This window comes from Silene latifolia, chromosome 5 (assembly GCF_048544455.1).
Source record: "Silene latifolia isolate original U9 population chromosome 5, ASM4854445v1, whole genome shotgun sequence".
Taxonomy (NCBI): domain Eukaryota; kingdom Viridiplantae; phylum Streptophyta; class Magnoliopsida; order Caryophyllales; family Caryophyllaceae; genus Silene; species Silene latifolia.
This window is the reverse complement of record NC_133530.1, coordinates 27033631-27053234: the sequence shown is the minus strand read 5'-3', so window position 1 is coordinate 27053234 and position 19604 is coordinate 27033631. Positions and strand designations below refer to the sequence as shown.

The 19604-nt window shown below is 35.7% G+C and overlaps 1 non-coding gene across 1 annotated transcript; it reads right to left on the bottom strand.

Moving 5' to 3' along the window:
* Positions 1-18593: 18593 nt before the first annotated feature.
* Positions 18594-18712, bottom strand: LOC141657975 (5S ribosomal RNA). The gene has a single exon (XR_012548888.1). It is a non-coding gene; the product is annotated as a 5S ribosomal RNA (ribosomal RNA).
* Positions 18713-19604: the final 892 nt, after the last annotated feature.

Here is a 19604-nt window from a genome sequence, read left to right as displayed (position 1 = left end):
TTGGAAAACAGCTTTTCTTACCTCTTTAGCCGTGAAAGGCATTCTCAACTGGTCTGCATCATCGTACTCAAGTCGCTTCCTCAGATGCTTTAGCATGTCATAGTGAGGACTTTGAGTATCACTTCTTTGCGAAGATTGTGGAGGTGTATAAAGATCTATGAAATAGGTCTGGAAAGCATTGTAGACCTCCTCCGAGTCGTAGCACCATAGTCCATCACAACGTTTAACTCCTAGGATGAAGTTATGTCCTGCTCTACCTTTTAGCCAATTGAAAAAAATATTTTGTGCATGTATCACCAACCACCAGCCATTTGAGTTTAGCTCGCTGCTTCCCGATGGCAAAATGGGATGCGAATTCACGAACTTCCTCATTAATTTTATTATACTTGAAGAGTTAAGAACGATAAACACCTAAGAGGGGGAGGGGGTGAATTAGGTGTACCTTTTAAAAATTTTCTCTTTTACTTGGTTAATGACTAACACAAGTAACATCTATTAAGTACGGGTTTGAGAAACTTAATGGATTGTAAGTTCACAAACGGTACAGCAGGTCTATGCAACATTATGAGAGAATGTTGCACAGCACTGAGAACGAGATTTAACGTGTAAAAGAAGAATGATAAGAAAACGTGAAAGTAAATAAACAAACAAGACGGTGTTTAAAAATTGGTTCAGCTCCTACTCCGGAGCCTACGTCCAACCGTTATTTTATTGCTTGTTTAGAAATTTACTCAAACTTAACTAAACCATTACAATGAAAACAACTCGCCAACCTACTCCGGTTGCAATTGTTTAAAGCTATTCCGCTTCAAGACTTTCTCTTGCTCAAAGCTACTCCGCTTCAAGACTTAAGGTTCTATCTCAACGGTTTACAGAGTCAGAATCTCAGTGGTTCTCTTAAGAACATGGAGATTACAATTAAGACCTAAATACGAGAATCATTGAACATATTCTTTTATGCAACAGTTAAGCGAACTGATACTTGGAGATTTTACAGCTTTGAAAAACAATTGAAGACTTTTGAAAAACAGAAAACAATTTTGCAAATGATTAAAGAACAAAGCTTTTAATGCTGAAAAGATTTGCAAAGTGTTTACAATGAATGCTCTTTCAAAGTCTTGCAATAAATGAAAAATGAAGTGGCTATTTATAGAGAAAGATAATGTGTAAGAGAAGGATCTTAACACTACATTAATCTAATATCAACAAGTTTGTAGTATGCATTTTCATTTAAAAAATATAAAAGAACAATCAGGTTTGAGAGACTCAAGGTGGCTGCGTTTTTCCAAAGAGAATGAGTGTTTCCCATAAAATATGGGAACTCACAATTTTGCCACAAATGAAAAAAGTATAAGACCCATTTTTAGCATGAAAAATAACTTGCACAAATGGGATTGACATCTTTTAAATTATTGTGCAAGCATATTCTTTTTGTTCTTTTTGTTCTTCAGTTTTGAAATAATGGTCCTCTTGAACATAGAAAAGCTTTTTAAAGAATTTCAAACACTTGTGAATTTTCCCGAAAATTTCTCCATTCGTTAGTACCAGAAACCATGGTGCAACAGTCACAGGAACTGTTGCACGGTTTTGCCATAACTTATGCGTAAAAAAAAATATGTTGAACTACCTCGTTTACAACATTTGTTCTAGACTATGGGCATGCTTGACTTGTCCTTCATCTTGATCATCTTTGAACTTCTTTGATCTATCATTGGATGCTTCAATTTGCTAAGCATTAAACTAAGAGGCAAACGGTTAAATCATAATGCAACTTGGCATCATCAACCAAGTGTGTTCTAACAAATCCCCCCTTTGATGATGGCAAGTTTTAAATATGTGTGAAGTTCCCCCTAAGCCCATGGTGAGTCGGTCTTTGAACCAAATAGTAAGAACATCAATTAAACATGAACAAGGTGAATGGGGGTCAACATGCTTGGCCTAAGTAGAACATCTAATCATCATAGCTAAGACAAATTCACGGTGAACGTTAGCCGAAGAGTTGTTATTTAACACATAAACACATAATTTAACTACTTCCCCCTCTTGACATCATCAAGAGAAGGGCAGAAACATGTTCAAGTAGTATATAATTAAACCAAAGACAAATGTTCAAAATAAGAGAAAAGAAACAGCCTAAATTTGCATAAGAATTAAGAGCAACGAGCCAAAAGGATAGGAGGGCAAGGGTAGGTACGGATGCCTCATTCATCATCGGACACATGACCACCAAGAGCTTGCACACGCTCAATGAGATCTTCATTCAAGGTTTTGAGCTCAGCAACATCTTCCTTAAGAGTCTCATTGTCCACAACCAATTTGGACACCATGTTCATAAGCTTGTCCAACTTACCAAGAACAGCACCCATTTCAACAGTTGAGCCAACTGTTGCACCAGTTTTGCCTCTACCCAAGAACTTGCGAGTCAATTTCCCATTGTTGATAGCCAAAGTCATTTGAGAAAGGAAACCCATGGTCATGTCATCACTGAGTTTTTCAATACCGGGGCTACCTTTCATGACTATCTTCCTTTTCATGAAGACAATGGACAACCACATACCGTATGGAATCACGGTTTTCTTGTCAAATTTCCCTTTTTGGAGGTCGGGGGCAATCTCATTGATACGGTGGAAGATTAGTTGAAGAAGGTTGATGGGACGGAGTTTGATAATGTGGTGAATAAGGAGCATCTCAAGGAGAGAACATCGTCCCCTACTATTATTGCTTGGTAAAATGGCTCGGTGAACAAGGTTAAAGGTAAAACGGTGGGGGCCTTGAAGTTCATGGGCATAGATGTTGGTGGTTCCATTTTCATTGTCGGGTCGAAGGGTTCTCATAACCTCATTAGCCATAGTTTCATCAATATCACCCCAAGTGGGCTTAGGAAAGGTAGTAAGACCCACGGCTTCAACCTCAAGGTAAGAGGCAAGTTGGTCAATGGTCAAGACAAAGGATTGTTGGTTTATGAATGCCGAGAGAGTTCCTGATGCAACATCAACCTTAACTGTTGCATAGAACTGAATTAACTCCGACATGTAAACCGGAGAGTATTTGTCGAGGAGACTAAACCAACCCTGACCAAAAATAGCAGCTTTGAAGAATGCAAAAGCCGGGGAAGAATCATACCAGGTTTTCTTGTATCGTCTCCCACTGTGGAAGCAACATGTAAGCATTCCTTGACATAGCTTGAGGGTGTCATCCGGAAGGTCGAGAGAGTTGAGATGAGCAAGAACCTCGTTCTTGAATGCCTCATCGTGAGTGGTGACCATCAACTCATTGCACGTATTGAGAGGGATTTTATCCTCAACAACATCATCATCTTCCATTGGAAGGACCACCTCCTTAATTTTTCCGTGGGTACCTCGGCTTTTTAGCCGCCCTTGGCTTTGATTCCTTCTTTTGTTTGATACCCGGCTTAGATTTTGCCTTTGATTTGGTGGGAGTTTCAATGATATCATCATCATCATCACCAAACAGTTCGGTGATTTTGATTTGGGATTTTGTTTTGGGGTTTTCGGTGGAAAGGGGGTCAAATTTATCAGCAACAATGTTTTCATTGGTGGGTTCATTGGTGGTTTCAATGTTGGGAATGACCTCTTCCTCATGAAGAACTTCTTTTTCTGAATTTTGATTTGGGAATCAATTTTTTCATCTTTCTCATTCACTTGTTCCTTTTCTTTCTCTAGTTCATTCTCTTTCTCTTTTTTCTCATCTTTTTCACTCATTTTTTCTTCCTTATCATCATTCTTTTCAATTTCATTTTTCTCTTCCACATCTTTCTCATTCACTTTTTCTGATTCTTTTTCTTTTTCCTCCTCAACAACATCATCAACAACCTCATTTTCCTTTACTTCTTCAATAACAGTAGCAACAACCACATCATCATCAATTTCTTTGTCTTTGTGGATGTTGCTTGCTATTTGTTTGAGCGTGGGCTCGTCTTCCTCGGAATCAACATCAACACTTGGGTCCAACATCAACGAGATTGGTGAACTTCGTTTTAATCTACCACGGCCTCCTCTACCACGGCCTCTCCCTTTGACAGCCATGGATTTCTTTCGTGCAATATTTGGCTTAACTGTTGGTGGCTTGGTAGGAGACGGGGTGGGTTTGTCGGATTTTTCAATACTTACAGCGGATTTTGTGGCCATTTTTTGCTGGGCAATATATTTGGGGTTGAATGTATTTCTAAGGTTTTGAATTTCTCTTCTATTTGATTTTTTGGGAGCCATTATGAGGGTGATGGGTTTGACGGTTTAGGAGATGAAAGAGGTTAAGGGAACTTTTGAATTTTGAAGTGAGTTTGTGGGTAAATGGGAAAGTGGGGTTATTACATGGGGGTTTTATTTTAGGGACGGTTGGAGTGTTAAAGAGGGAGTGGTTAAAGGTTAATGTGGAGTGTAAATGAAAATAATGATGACATAGGGGACGACTAGAGTAGGATGTGCTGGATGGGACATAAAGTAAGTGCAAAGCTCAATGCAAATAATTCAAATGCAAAATGTGGAATTCCAATGCAATTTTTTTGGCACACTTGTCATATGATAAATTAGACATTTTTAAACTTGAGAACATATATACATCATTTCATCTCTAGTCAATCATATAGGAAAGATAATTTTATTTTATGTCACATGTCGCCTAACAAACCAATTTCCAACCGAAATTTGACGAATTGTTCCCTTTCTAACGGTTTTGTAAAAATGTCCGCAATTTGATTTTCCGTTCTACAAAAGGTTAGACATATATTTCCTTTTTCGACTTGATCACGTAGAAAGTGATGCCTTATGTCAATGTGTTTTGTCCTAGAATGTTGTATTGGATTTTTCGAAATGTTAATGGCACTTGTATTATCACAAAATATGGGAGTAGTTTCGAAAATAAGACCGTAATCACGCAATTGTTGTCGTACCCAAAGAATTTGAGCACAACAAAGAGCGGCACTTACATACTCACTTTCGGCCGTGGATAGAGCAACGGTATTTTGTTTCTTGGATGCCCATGAGATAAGGCACGGTCCTAAGAAGGTGGCAATACCCGAGGTGCTCTTTCTATCCAACGAACTCCCGGCATAATTCGCATCCGAAAATCCTACAAGATCAATGTCATAATGAGTTGGGTACCAAAGGTATAAACCTTGCGTTCCAATAAAATACCTAAAAATCCGTTTGACGGCTTTGAAATGTGATTCTTTAGGATTTGATTGGAAACGAGCGCATACACACACACTAAATTGTATGTCGGGTCGACTAGCGGTTAAGTAAAGCAATGAACCGATCATACCTCGATATACCCTTTCACTAACACTCTAACCGTTTTCGTCTTTGTCAAGATTAAGCTTGGCAATCATAGGTGTAGGCATAGGATTCGAGCTAGTTAACCCAAACTTACTTATCATTTCCTTTAAGTACTTTTGTTGGTGGATCATGGTGCCTTTTTCATCTTGCTTAATTTGAAGACCAAGGAAGAATCCAAGTTCTCCCATTATGCTCATTTCAAATTCAGAAGTCATAAGATCCGAAAAGTACTTATAAAGAATGTTGTTAGTTGCACCGAAAATAATGTTATCGACATATACTTGCACAAGCAACAGTTCCTCTGACCGTGACTTGATAAACAATGTCTTATCAACCGAACCACGTATAAAACCATTTTCTAATAGGAATTTGGAAAGCCTATCATACCAGGCTCGGGGAGCCTGTTTTTAACCATAAAGTGTTTTGTCAAAGGTTTAAATACGTGATTAGGGAACTCATTGTTTATAAAGCCCGGAGGTTGTTCGACAAAAACTTCTTCTTCAAGATAGCCATTTAAGAAAGCGGTTTTAACATCCGTTTGAAAAAGTTTTATGCCAACATGAGATGCAAAAGTTATGAGCATTCGTATGGCCTCAAGCCTAGCTACCGGTGCAAAGGTTTCATCGTAATCAATCCCTTCTTGTTGATTAAACCCTTGTACCACTAGTCTAACTTTATTCCTTGCAATTTCTCCAACAACATCAAGCTTATTGCGATAAATCCATCTCGTACCAATTACAGTACGTTGAGATGGTCTAGGGACCAGATGCCATACCTTATTTCTCTCAAATTGCTCCAATTCTTCTTGCATAGCCGTGACCCAATATTCATCGGATAGTGCCATTGTGATATTTGTGGGTTCAATTTGTGATATGAATGCTTCGAAAGCACAGTGATTTTAGAGAGATGATATGGTTTTGATTCCAGAGGTAAGGTCACTGGTTAAATTTGATAGAGGGTGGGAACCTTGATGCTTCCACTTCTTTGGAACAAGGGTGTTAGAGGCCTCATTTGTTTCGTTTGGTTCTGATGCAACAGTGTCAGTGACTGTTGCATGGGGAATATTGTGTGAAGGTGTTTGTGGATTGGTTTCAATTTGGTTAGTGGTTGGTTCACTGCACTCCTCATTCCCCCTGGATGAGCTGGCTCCATTTTGAGATGAGGGAGGGTTAGTTCCCCCTGAATTTTGGCCAGCCTCCTCAAGCAACAGTGGCTCCAACTATTGCTCAGCTTCTTCCACGACTTGATCCATGTCATGACGTATCATTCCAATTTTGAAGTCATCGTCTTCCTCATCATCTTCATCATTAACCTGAGTGTTTGAAACAAAGAGACTAGATTCGTCAAATATTACAGGAACGCTTTCTTCCATTTTCACAGTTCTCTTGTTATAAATTTTGTAAGCTTTACTATGGTTGGAATAACCAACAAAAACACCTTCATCACTACGAGCATCAAATTTGCCTAGGTTGTCTTTTCCATTGTTATGTACAAAGCATTTACTACCAAACCACTTTAGATGGGAGATGTTAGGTTTTCTTCCTCGTAGTAATTCATAAGGAGTTTTGTTAATGATTTTTCTAATCATGACTCGATTATAGATATAACAAGATGTGTTAACGGCTTCGGCCCAAAAGTTTCTTGGCACTTTAGAGCTAATGAGCATGGTCCTAGCCATATTTTCAAGAGTTCGATTCATTCGTTCCACAACCCCATTTTGTTGAGGGGTTCTTGCGGCCGAAAAATTGTGGCTAATACCGTACTCATTGCAATAAGACTCAAATGATAAATTCTCAAATTCGGTTCCATGGCCGGATCTCAAGGAGACAAGTTTATAATCAAATTTGTTTTGGACCTTTTTACCCAAATTAAGAATTCATCAAAAGTTTGATCTTTAGAACTTAAGAAAAAAAGTCAAACAAATCTTGTAAAATCATCAACAATGACACAAATATAGCGACTTTCACCTTTACTAACAATACGCATAGGTCCACATAAGTCTATATGAATGAGTTCAAGAGGTAAGGAAGTGCTAACAATCTTTTTGGATTTAAAGGAGCATTTTACTTGTTTACCTTTAACACAATCGTCACAAAGTGATTTGAATTCAAATTTGATGTTAGGAATGCCATCAACTAGATCAAGCCTCTTAAGGGTATTAAGTGTTTTAGCATTTACATGACCAAGTCGTTTATGTCAAAGCCAATAGTCATTCTTTTGGACACTCATGCATGATAGTGTTTGACTTGACAATGAGTGTAAGTTAGTCATGTAAACATCTTTGACACGTTTACCTTCAAGAATGAGTTCTCTAGTTTTTCCATCAATTATTCTACATTCACTGGCAAGAAATTCAACGATGTTACCTCGATCACACAATTGTGATATGCTTAGAAGATTGTGTTTCAAACCTTTGACAAGCAACACTTTGTCGACACATAGTGACTTTGACTTACCTACTTTTCCAATACCAATGATTTCACCTCGTTTGTTGTCACCAAAAGTCACCATGCCACCATCGTAGGCTTCTAGCGAAAGGAATTGGTTTTCATCTCCCGTTATGTGACGAGAGCATCCACCCTAACTACCAATTGTCTTTGCCTTTCTAATGCCTATAAGAAATCAAACATTTAGTTTAGGAACCCAAACAAGTTTGGGCTCCTTCTTGACAACAACTTTCTTGACTTCTTTCTTTTTAATCCAAACATGTTTAGCCACTTTGGTACTTCTTTCTAGGTCAAGGACTCTCTTTTCACAACCATTAAACTCATGACCAGTTTTACCACAGTAATTGCAGATAATGTACTCAGGAAGGCCAGCATACTTTCTTCTTCGAAAATCAGTTACGCTTGGGTCTTGGTTTCGAGTGCAACAGTGCGTAGAACTGTTGCATTTGAAACCAAGTCCAGCATTTTTTGCACGGTTTTCATATTCTTGAGATTGTTTTAGAAGAAACTCCAAGACATTCTGACTTCCTTCCCATTTCAAATAGAACATATTAGCCTCATCTAGCTCTTTGGTTAGATTTTCAATTTTAGCAAGATGATTAAGATTTAGTTGACCTACTTTGTCGAACGCATGTTTAGCATGTCTCACTTCATCATTAAGCAATAAGCCAATTTGCTCAAGTTGCTTGTTGTCTCTTTTGCACAAGGTAAGGTCAGCTAACAGAGAGTCACATTCTTTAGTTAGTGAAGACACAAGTTTTGTGAGAGTCTCAATTTCCTTCATAGACTCAGATGCAACAGTTGCATCATCTGTTGCATGGATTTGTTCAACCCTTTTCATAGTTTCAATTTGGATGAGAAGGTCATCATTTGAATTTTGCACTCGATCTAAAGTACTTTTAACATGACTTGACTCATCATTTAGCATTTCAGCAATTTTGACAAGTTTCTCTTTTTCATTTTGACATGTTGCAAGATCAATCAAAAGTTGGTCACGTTCTTTGGTTAGTGAGGACACAACTTTGTCAAAGTACTCTTCTCCCTTGTTAGACACAGATGCAACATTGCATTGATCTGTTGCATGTATTTCATCAACTCTTTTAGCAAGAAACAAATTCTGTTTTCGGAGCCTTTTAATCTCCTTTTCAAGACTCGATGATGAACTAGGTTGATCTATCTCATTTAGACATTCTTTTAGACCAACATTTTCTTCGGCTATGTCTTCAATTTTAATTTGCATAGCATCTAATTTATTGCTTTGGACACGACACTTATCAATGAATTGGTCTAGGAGATGACAAATTTTGTCTTTAGAGAAAGATCGAACCTTTTTCTTGAGCTTATTTACCTCAATGTCAGAATCTGAATCTGAGTCCACGGAGTGAGCCATAAGACATTTGACTCTTTCTTTCTTTGTTGACTTTGGAACATCATTGCTTGACTGAGGCGAGATGCTAAGTTTGGCATCCAATTCTTCCTCAAGGACATCGTCCTCGTCGAATCGACATTCCCCAAATGGCAGTCATTACTTTGCTTTTATATTCTCTTTTAGCAAACTCACGCTTTTCTTTAGACTTAATGTCATTCCACTTTGGGCATTCTTTGATTTGGTGACCTTTGTCACCACATTTGAAGTAACCAACAGTGGAAGTAGACTTTCTTTTGGGAAAGCGTCGTTTGCTAGTATAGTTATTAGACCTTTGTGAGTTTCGACCATTAATCATGCCAACAATGTTTTTAGTGAACATTGCAAACTCGTCATCTTCATCCTCCTCATCACTTGAGAGAGCATAAAGAGCAAGTCCTTTCCCTTTAGAGCTTTCACCAGATCGCTTCATGAGAGTTAACTCATGAGCCATGAGTGAGCCCATAAGTTCATCAAGGGATAGCAAAGAAAGGTCTTTAACTTCCTCAATAACCGTAACCTTCGGTTGCCATTTTTCAGATAGGCTACGAAGGATTTTACGTACTAAATCCTCGGATTCAAAGTTTCTACCTAGACTCTTGAGGTCATTAACAATACTAGAGAAACGAGAAGACAAACTATTAATTGACTCATCTTTTCCCATGTTGAACATCTCATATTGTTGCATGAGAAGATCAACACGGTACTTTTTGACTTGTGACGTTCCCTCATAAGCAAGATTTAGGGTGTCCCAAATTGCCTTTGCCGAGTCACATCCGGATATCCGGTTGATCTCTTGTTCACCGATGCCATATTAAAGGATGGACATGGCTTTAGAGTTTTTCTCGACTTTTCTATAATCGGCCTCAACATATTTGTCCTCACTTTTGATAGACTTAGTGCCATCGGCATTAGTCACCTCAATCTTGAGGGGACCATTTTGAATGATCAACCAACATTCGTAGTTCGTACTTTTAACATAGTGCTCCATGCAATGTTTCCACCAGGCATAGTTTTCTCCCTTAAAGATGGGATACTTAGTGTGTTTTGAATCGTCCATAACTATGGGATCAACTCTTTGGCTTTAACCAATAAAAAGAGCACGAGGCTCTGATACCAATTGAAGAGTTAAGAACGATAAACACCTAAGAGGGGGAGAGGATGAATTAGGTGTACCTTTTAAAAATTTTCTCTTTTACTTGGTTAATGACTAACACAAGTAAGATCTATTAAGTACGGGTTTGAGAAACTTAATGGATTGTAAGTTCACAAACGGTACAACAGGTCTATGCAACAGTATGAGAGACTGTTGCACAACACTGAGAGCGAGATTTAACGTGTAAAAGAAGAATGATAAGAAAACGTGAAAATAAATAAACAAACAAGACGATGTTTAAAAATTGGTTCAGCTCCTACTCCGGAGTCTACGTCCAACCGTTATTTTATTGTTTGTTTAGAAATTTACTCAAACTTAACTAAACCATTACAATGAAAACAACTCGCTAACCTACTCCGGTTGCAATTGCTTAAAGCTATTCCGCTTCAAGACTTTCTCTTGCTCAAAGCTACTCCGCTTCAAGACTTAAGGTTCTATCTCAACGGTTTACAGAGTCAGAATCTCAGTGGTTCTCTTAAGAACATGGAGATTACAATTAAGACCTAAACACGAGAATCATTGAACATATTCTTTTATGCAACAGTTAAGCGAACTGATACTTGGAGATTTTACAGCTTTGAAAAACAATTGAAGACTTTTGAAAAACAGAAAACGATTTTGCAAATGATTAAAGAACAAAGCTTTTAATGCTGAAAAGATTTGCAAAGTGTTTACAATGAATGCTCTTTCAAAGTCTTGCAATATATGAAAAATGAAGTGGCTATTTATAGAGAAAGGTAGTGTGTAAGAGAAGGATCTTAACACTACATTAATCTAATATCCACAAGTTTGTAGTATGCATTTTCATTTAAAAAATATAAAAGAACAGTCAGGTTTGAGAGGCTCAAGGTGGCTGCGTTTTTCCAAAGAGAATGAGTGTTTCCCATAAAATATGGGAACTCACAATTTTGCCACAAATGAAAAAAGCATAAGACCCATTTTTAGCATGAAAAATAACTTGCACAAATGGGATTGGCATCTTTTAAATTATTGTGCAAGCATATTCTTTTTGTTCTTTTTGTTTTTCAGTTTTGAAATAATGTTCCTCTTGAACATAGAAAAGCTTTTTAAAGAATTTCAAACACTTGTGAATTTTCCCGAAAATTTCTCCATTCGTTAGTACCAGAAACCATGGTGCAACAGTCACAGGAACTATTGCACGGTTTTGCCATAACTTATGCGTAAAAAAAATATGTTGAACTACCTCGTTTACAACATTTGTTCTAGACTATGGGCATGTTTGACTTGTCCTTCATCTTGATCATCTTTGAACTTCTTTGATCTATCATTGGATGCTTCAATTTGTTAAGCATTAAACTAAAAGGCAAACGATTAAATCATAATGAAACTTGGCATCATCATCCAAGTGTGTTCTAACAATACTCTTCCTCTGTACCACCATTAATAACCACTTCCATACTCTGTTCCAGTCTATCATCAAAATTATTCCATTTTCCCGTCCACTCCTTTAGTTTATCCAGTGCCCATTTCTTTACACTTTGTCTAACGCGAGAAGATTTTCTCATAACCTTATATGTCGGAGATCCATTAACTCGAAAATCCCAGGCAGTTTTTATAACTTGTAAGCAATCGGGATATTCCAAAGCCCGGACATCTAAACGGTAGGGCTTTTTGGAATTATTCTTTACGAGGTTGAGGTCGACCTCAATAGGGGCATGATCCGAAATTTGGATTGGGTAGTGCTTAATTCCGGTACTTGGGAAGAGAGAAAACCAATCTTTGGACCCCAAAGCCTTGCTTGTCAATGCGTTCATACACCCTCTTGTCCCCTTTCCTATTGTTACACCATGTAAATCTTGGCCCCTTGAACGGAATATCTAAAAGTTCATTTCTGATTTTCCAATTATTGAATTCATAGGCACCCGCGATGAAATTTTTATTTGCACTCAATTTGTCACTTGAGTGCTCCACTTGATTGAAGTCTCCTATAATAAGGTAAGGGTGTTCTAGGTTGATCAAGACCTCCTCTAATTTCAGAAAAGCCGACTCCCTCTCTTTATAAGTAGGAGCTCCATAGAACAAAACAAGATACCATAATAGACCATTATATTTCTCGACCATTATTTGCAACCTTAATTAACTTACATGACGGTATCCTTTTAACATTCAAGCAATCACAAATAGTTATGTAGCCAAATCATTATGGACAGTATAAATGTACAATGGCGTTCAATTTTCGCTACAGATCAAACTAATACTATAACTTTAGAGCTTGAGAATTCAGTCTTGTAGAATGCCCCTGAAAGTTGAAGCTCTGACAGCACAACATACTCTTAATACTGCAGGAGACCACAACATAAACATCAATAAATAGACATTTCACCTATCAAAAACCATGTAATGTCAGTCAACTATAAAACAAATCATGTACGTGTAGGCGTACGTGACAAGCCTAGCCTTTACTGGGTGTCCTGAAATAAATTGCTTAAACGTCTAAGACCAGTGGACCGATGTACAGAACTGTAAAGCAGATTATAGGACAGAGTTTTCGAGTTATATATAGTCTAATACTCGGCGATGGTGATGGAGGAAACAACATAATGTAGTGTCTCAAGACCTAACATAATGTAGTGTCTAACCTCTAATATTTATTGACGAATCACGAATTAGCTGCCAAGACTCATTTGGCAAGCCGTTTGAGTCAGTCTCTCGAATTGAAAGTTAGGGGCTTTCAATAAACACCGTCAAGGCTTCGACTACATCCCTCGCAATTCAATAGGTCTTTGTACGTGTCGTATAATGGTCTTGTTTAAGTTTTTGTTGGGTCTGTCTTTGAGGCATGCTTTGTTTGAGGCACACTTTGGTAAGTTGGTTTTTATTTACTACTGTAGTAGCCACTCTAGCCAGTGATACAATTATATCAAACTTTCTGTCACGGAGAATAGTACACTGTACACCTAAATTCAGAGCTAAACACTAGTACTATTTGTCATTGTTCATCATTTTGTTCGTAATAAACGATTGCACACTCTTCACCTAATTTCAATATATGATTGTGATGTCTCATGTAACTATGTAAGCAGTAGGTCTTCCTCAAGAATTAAGATGGATAAAACGGGTCAAATAATATCTTATTTGCATAGATGAGCGAAATCTTGTGCTAATTCCAATACATTTTTTTTGTATTATACTCCGTATGTGATATTTGACCCGTCTTAAGGTTACCGATGATGGCGATGAATATGCTTCTTGGCTTGGAAATTGGTAACTAATAAAGGAAGGAAAATGATGGGCTTGAATGATGAATTTTTTGGCAAATAAGTGTTTATTAGCAAAATAATTAGAGAGTGGGTTGTTTTGAAACTGTTTTGTTCAATGTTGTCCACGTTATCACTTTTTAGTTTTTTTCCAGTTTTTATAGTAAGCACTTAGCGGCTTAATTTTTTTTAATTTTTTTTAAAAAAATGAATAGTAAAACCGCTAAGAAACCTAGCGGCTTTACTATTCAGTTTTTTTTTTTTTTTTTCAAAAAACGTCACCTTCAAACACTGATGGCAGCCTATTCTAGAAATGAACAACCACTAAAGTCGCTAAGAAAGTCAGCGGCTTCCCTATTTCTCTATTTTTCATAAGCTTATGGTATCTATTATCTGAAAAATGACAAGGAGATAAAGTCGAAATTGGAAAGAAAAAAAATGAAAGTGATGACGTGGACACCATTGGGGCAAAATAGTTTCGAAGGAACCCCAATTTCCTAATTATTTTGCTAATTAACTCCAATTTGCCAAAAAAAATCTTGGATGATAACCCAAACCAATTGGTCTCCCTTGTGACGGGTTACCATTTGTGACGGATATTTTGTGAGATAAAATGGTAACAAAATGGGTTAGTGGAGAAAGGGGACCACATGAATAGTATTGCAGAGAGAGAAAAAGTGGGTACATTGTGAGGTAAAATGGTATCCGTCTTCAGCTTGTGACGGATATGTCATGTCTTCAATGAGAATTTGTGAACCCAAACATGTTTCCTTTCAAGGGAAAAAAACATAAATCTAGTAACTTGAAACTTAAAATGAGTACGCAAAGCAATTATTATTTGTGGAAATGTGATTAGAAGCCTACCTTGCAAGTGAGGGTGTGATACGTACCTCATACAACTATACAAGTACGTCATAAATTGTAATGATATTTATTCAACATGCTTTGGATATAATAATGATTACAAGTAAAAAGAAAAATCGTGACATTTTTTCACCAATTTGACCTTTTTCATGGCCTAGTAAAAAACGAATGTCCTCTTTTTTATTACAAATATTACTATACAACCAGTTGTATAATAAGCATTGTACAACCTTATACATTAATCCGAGCTTATGTGCAATTTTATTGAGTTTTGTAAGAATTTATTTTTTTTATGTTTAAGTGTGTGAGTTCAAAAACTTTAAAGCACAGCTCAGATTCTTTTTAACAAAACTCGAAAACTTTAGTACACAGCTCGGATTCTACACCATACAACCGTATACAACTGGTTGTATAATCTACTAATTGCTTTTTTATTGGTTGATCAAGTAAAAAGTATGAATTTCGAATGGGAAAGAGTACGGTGGAATAGAGAAAATGATAAATGATTGAAGAAGTGAAAAATGTTGAAAATGTGGAATGCTTAAATAATAAAAATACCAACAATACCTAAGAGTTAATAAATTGGTGACCAAGTTAACTTTACTTTTTGAATTATATAGTTTAATCGAAGCATGACTCCTGGCATTAAGGTCTTGTTCTTTTGGACTTAAAGTCACTTAATTTAAGTTCACTTCAGATCCTATAAGTTCAGTTTAGTTCAGTTCAGATCCTATAAGTTCGATTCATTCGAGATCTTATAAGTTCGATTCGATCCTATAAGTTGATTCGATTCGATTCGAGATCCTATAAGTTCGATTCGAGATCCTATACCTCACTTAATTTCAATTCACTTGAGATCTTATAAGTTCGATTCGATTCGATTCGAGATCTTATAAGTTGATTCGAGATCCTATACCTCACTTAATTTCATTCACTTGAATCCTATAAGTTCGATTCGAGATCCTATAAGTTCGATTCGATTCGATTCTATAAGTTCATTCGATTCGAATCCTATAAGTTCGATTCGATTCGATGCAGATCATCATAGTTAGCTTCGCCCAGACGATTAGTTTCTCAAAAGAACAGCCTAAAGGCTCGCTTGAATTGAAACTTATTTGATCTCAATCAATCGAACTTATAGGATCTCAACCGAATCGAATCAACTTATAGGATCTCGAATCAACTTATTGGATCTCGAATCAACTTTTAGGATCTCGAATCGAATCGAACTTATAGGATCTCGAATCAATCGAATCGAACTTATAGGATCCGAACTAAACTTATAGGATATGAACTCGAATCGAATCGAACTTATAGATCTCGAATCGAACTTAAATTAAGTGAGGTATATGATCCGAATCGAACTTATAGGATCTCGAATCGAATCGAATCGAACTTATAGGATCTCGAATCAACTTATAAGATCCGAATCGAATCGAGCTTATAGGATTCGAATCGAATCAACTTATAGGATCTGAAGTGAACTTATATTAAGTGACTTTAAATCCAAAAGAACAGGGTCTAACTCGAAGTACTCATTATTGAGGTTTATTTACACGTTTGTCGTTACCTTATCACATTGTAGGATGGAAAATCCTATTGACGAATTTCCAAAATAGTACTCCCTCCCAGTCATTATATTGTTCCCATTTAATATGGGCACAATACTTAAGGAAAAGTATTAAAATATGAGTAAAAGAGTTGTGTGGGGTTGGTGATAGAAGAGATGGATGAATTATTAGTAGTTAAATAAAGAATTATGGGGCCAAAACATAAAGGAAAGTAATAAAATAGGAGTAAAAGAGTTGTGTGAGGTTTGATGATAGGAGAGAGGAATGAATAAAATAAGAGCAAAAGTTTCTAAAAATAGAAAGGGGAACATTAGTTGAATAATTCGTTTCGGGAAAGAGGGAACATTATAGTGACTGGGAGGGAGTATATACTAGTAGAGATCCCGCGTAAATGCGCGGTTTTTTAGATATGAATATTAGAGAATTTAACAATTATACTATTGGTATTTAACTGCATTTGAAATTTAATTATAAAATTTACTATTAATAATATTTTAAATTAAGAGCTAGAAAAAAGATTGTTCAACATTTTACTCCGTATAAGATTGTCGAAACCAAAATTATTTTATTAACTTTGTTTTAAAAACATATTGTTTTTAATTATATCATTATATCTACAAAAGCCGTTATATAAACAATTAAAAAAATTAATCAAAATTTAAGTTTTCATATAGTATGGAGCAAAGATATATATTAAGTTAAAGGGTAAGAAAAAATATGTCATAAGTTTTTCTTTTTAGAAGGAATAACAATTTATGAATACTCTCAACCTGTACGTTTGTATCAAAAGATAGAAAAATAGAATTAATTAAAAAATGTTTCCTAAAAACATGTTCTTGGCCGTAATTTTTAGTTTTAAAAATAATAATAGTAAAAAAATTTCTACCACATTGTAATTCGTACATATAATTAGTGCAATTTCATGTATATAATAAAATAAGAATGTCATATTAATATATCTATACAAATTAAAAAAAAAAAACATTATCCATTTTTTAAATGGTATAGAATTATTTAAGTATGAAATTAATCAGTATGGACGTATGGTGCACTTGTAGATATGAAATTATGAAACTCATTTATAGCATAAGTCAAAATTAATCAGGATGGTCCAGTTGTATATATGATGTTATGAAGCCCATTTATAGCCTAATTCATTTAGGCGGAAAAACTTAAAAATCTCTTATTCTTTTAGTTTAAGGGGATGACAATTTACCCCCAAGAAATGAGATAATATTGGTTTAGACTTGAAATGTGATTAGTCCAACATGATTAAGTGTAAATCCGATTAGTTGCAATTTCTTAAGTGTAACTTTATGACACAAAAAGTGGTCCATTGAAAGTAAACAACCGCAGTAATGATATAAATCAATGAACATTCATTCACCAACCCTCTTTAATTAATCAAAATTGGCCGGACATCATTTCTGTCCCTTGTCGACTTCGTGCCTTTTTCATATGCACAAAAATTCCAAAAAGACGGTCTTTCAATTGCGTTATTGAAAGATCTCTCATATGATGGGGTGAGGAACCCCTGAATTTCTTTTTTCCCTATTACATCTTCCACTATAATAGTGGGAGACGGTCTCTCATGAGACCTACTGTTTCATATGGATAAATTCTTGTTTCAAATAGATTATTTTCGTCTTTTTAAAAAGATTGGATTTCTTGTTTAAATTTGACCATAATGATCCAGCTAGTTTTACCGTTTATAATAACTTATTTTTATAAATGGTCTTATTAACTGTAAAATCATTTCAAAATCATGTCTTTTTGAAAAAGATCAAAATAACTTGTTTCGAGGATATCAACTATTTCAATTGATTCGTACCTTTACACTTAACTATTCATTCCACCATGTAACACTCGCTTTTCTAACCATTTTTTTATTAACTTAAGTGTACTTTTATACTTCTAGATAATTTATTTAATTACTAAAAGACATAATTAACCAAAAAAAAAAACACTTTTTGTGTACCACTATTTCAAAGTTTATATCTTTAACATTATTGTTTTGCCTCCAAACTCCATACCTCATGATTCATGAACATTCTTTTGTAATTGACATTGTTTTAAATTATTGTTTTACTTTTGCCCAAATTGGCTTTTTGATATGAAATGGGAAGGAATCATTACATTATGTATATATTTTTAAATTTTTTGATATAAAAATACTATGTTTTTAAAAAGTGGTATAAAAAATGTTTTATTTGTAAATTGTACAACATTTTTATTGAATTTTTTTATAAGAAAAAATATATCAATACCATAACTCATTCAATCAAGTTGTACTAAGATTTCAAAATGACTCAATATTCAATGAAGTTGTACTACGATTTCAAAATGACTCAAGTATTTGTAAATTATACCACATTTTAATTGAATTTTTTTATTAGAAAAATATATCAATATCATAACTCATTCAATGAATTTGTACTAAGAGTTCAAAATGACTCAAGTATTGGAAAAAGCGGGACCATCCATGTCGACAAATTTATAATATTATCCTATATTTTCTAAGAGGCCTTAATCGAAAAAGAAAGAAACAGAAACTTCACGTGGGATCCCCGTTTTTTCACCTTGTACGCATGTAATACCCTTTTTTTAGCCGGATTTTTTTTTTTGAGGGAATTTGAAACGGGTGCAACTCGAGGCCTTCCCAGGAGGTCACCTATCCTAGTACTACTATCGTCCAAGCACGCTTAACTGCGGAGTTCTGATTGGATCCGGTGCATTAGTGCTTGTATGATCGCACCCTTTAGCCGGAAATTTTTGAGTAAACAAAAAATAAAAATTCTTCTTTCCTAATTGTTTGTCTTTCTAAGAACTATCATTTGAAAAACAAAATAATTGCATTTAGAACTCGTAGCTTGGAGTTTTTATATGTCAAGGTTTTTTTTTTCGAACAAACTATGAGGGACTATATTTCTTGGTACCGAAATGTCAATTCCAAGCCATATTTAGCTCCATGTGCTTCACCTTCAGCAACATCAAAATTTCCCTCTATATTTTTTCTTGTAGAAACAATGATTCTCCCATTCCAACCTCTTATAACACTACTACAAATCCAGGCAACTATAACGCCCCTTTAATAACGATTATTCACGAAAATCACAATAGACGTTGTAGAATGTATGGCGCGAATTTTACTAAAATGAATTACAACGGGTATGGTTATAAAAATCGTTGTTATAAGTTTTAACAACGGGTTACACATGCACAACCGTTGTTAATAATTTGGCGCAAAATTGACGCAAAGTTAGTGAAAAGTAATCACAACGGTTGCTTTTGGAACCCGTTGTTAAAACTTATTTGACAACGGTTGTTGTTTTACAACCGTTGTTAAAACTTATTTGACAACGGTTGTTGTTTAATAACCGTTGTCAATACCTTCCATACTATAAAGCACACAAACACAAGTCTGCTACATCCACAAAACACAAACCTTCATACACAAACACAAACCCAGCAGACAAACACAAACACAAACACAAACACAAACACAAAACACACTTTCTCATCGTCTCTTTCTCTCTTTCTCATCGTCTCTTTATCTTCTCGCCGTCACTGTTGATTTCATCGTCTAATTATCAGGTAAATCTCGCCGTCACTGTTGGTTTCATCGTCTTTCATCGTCATTATTTTCTTT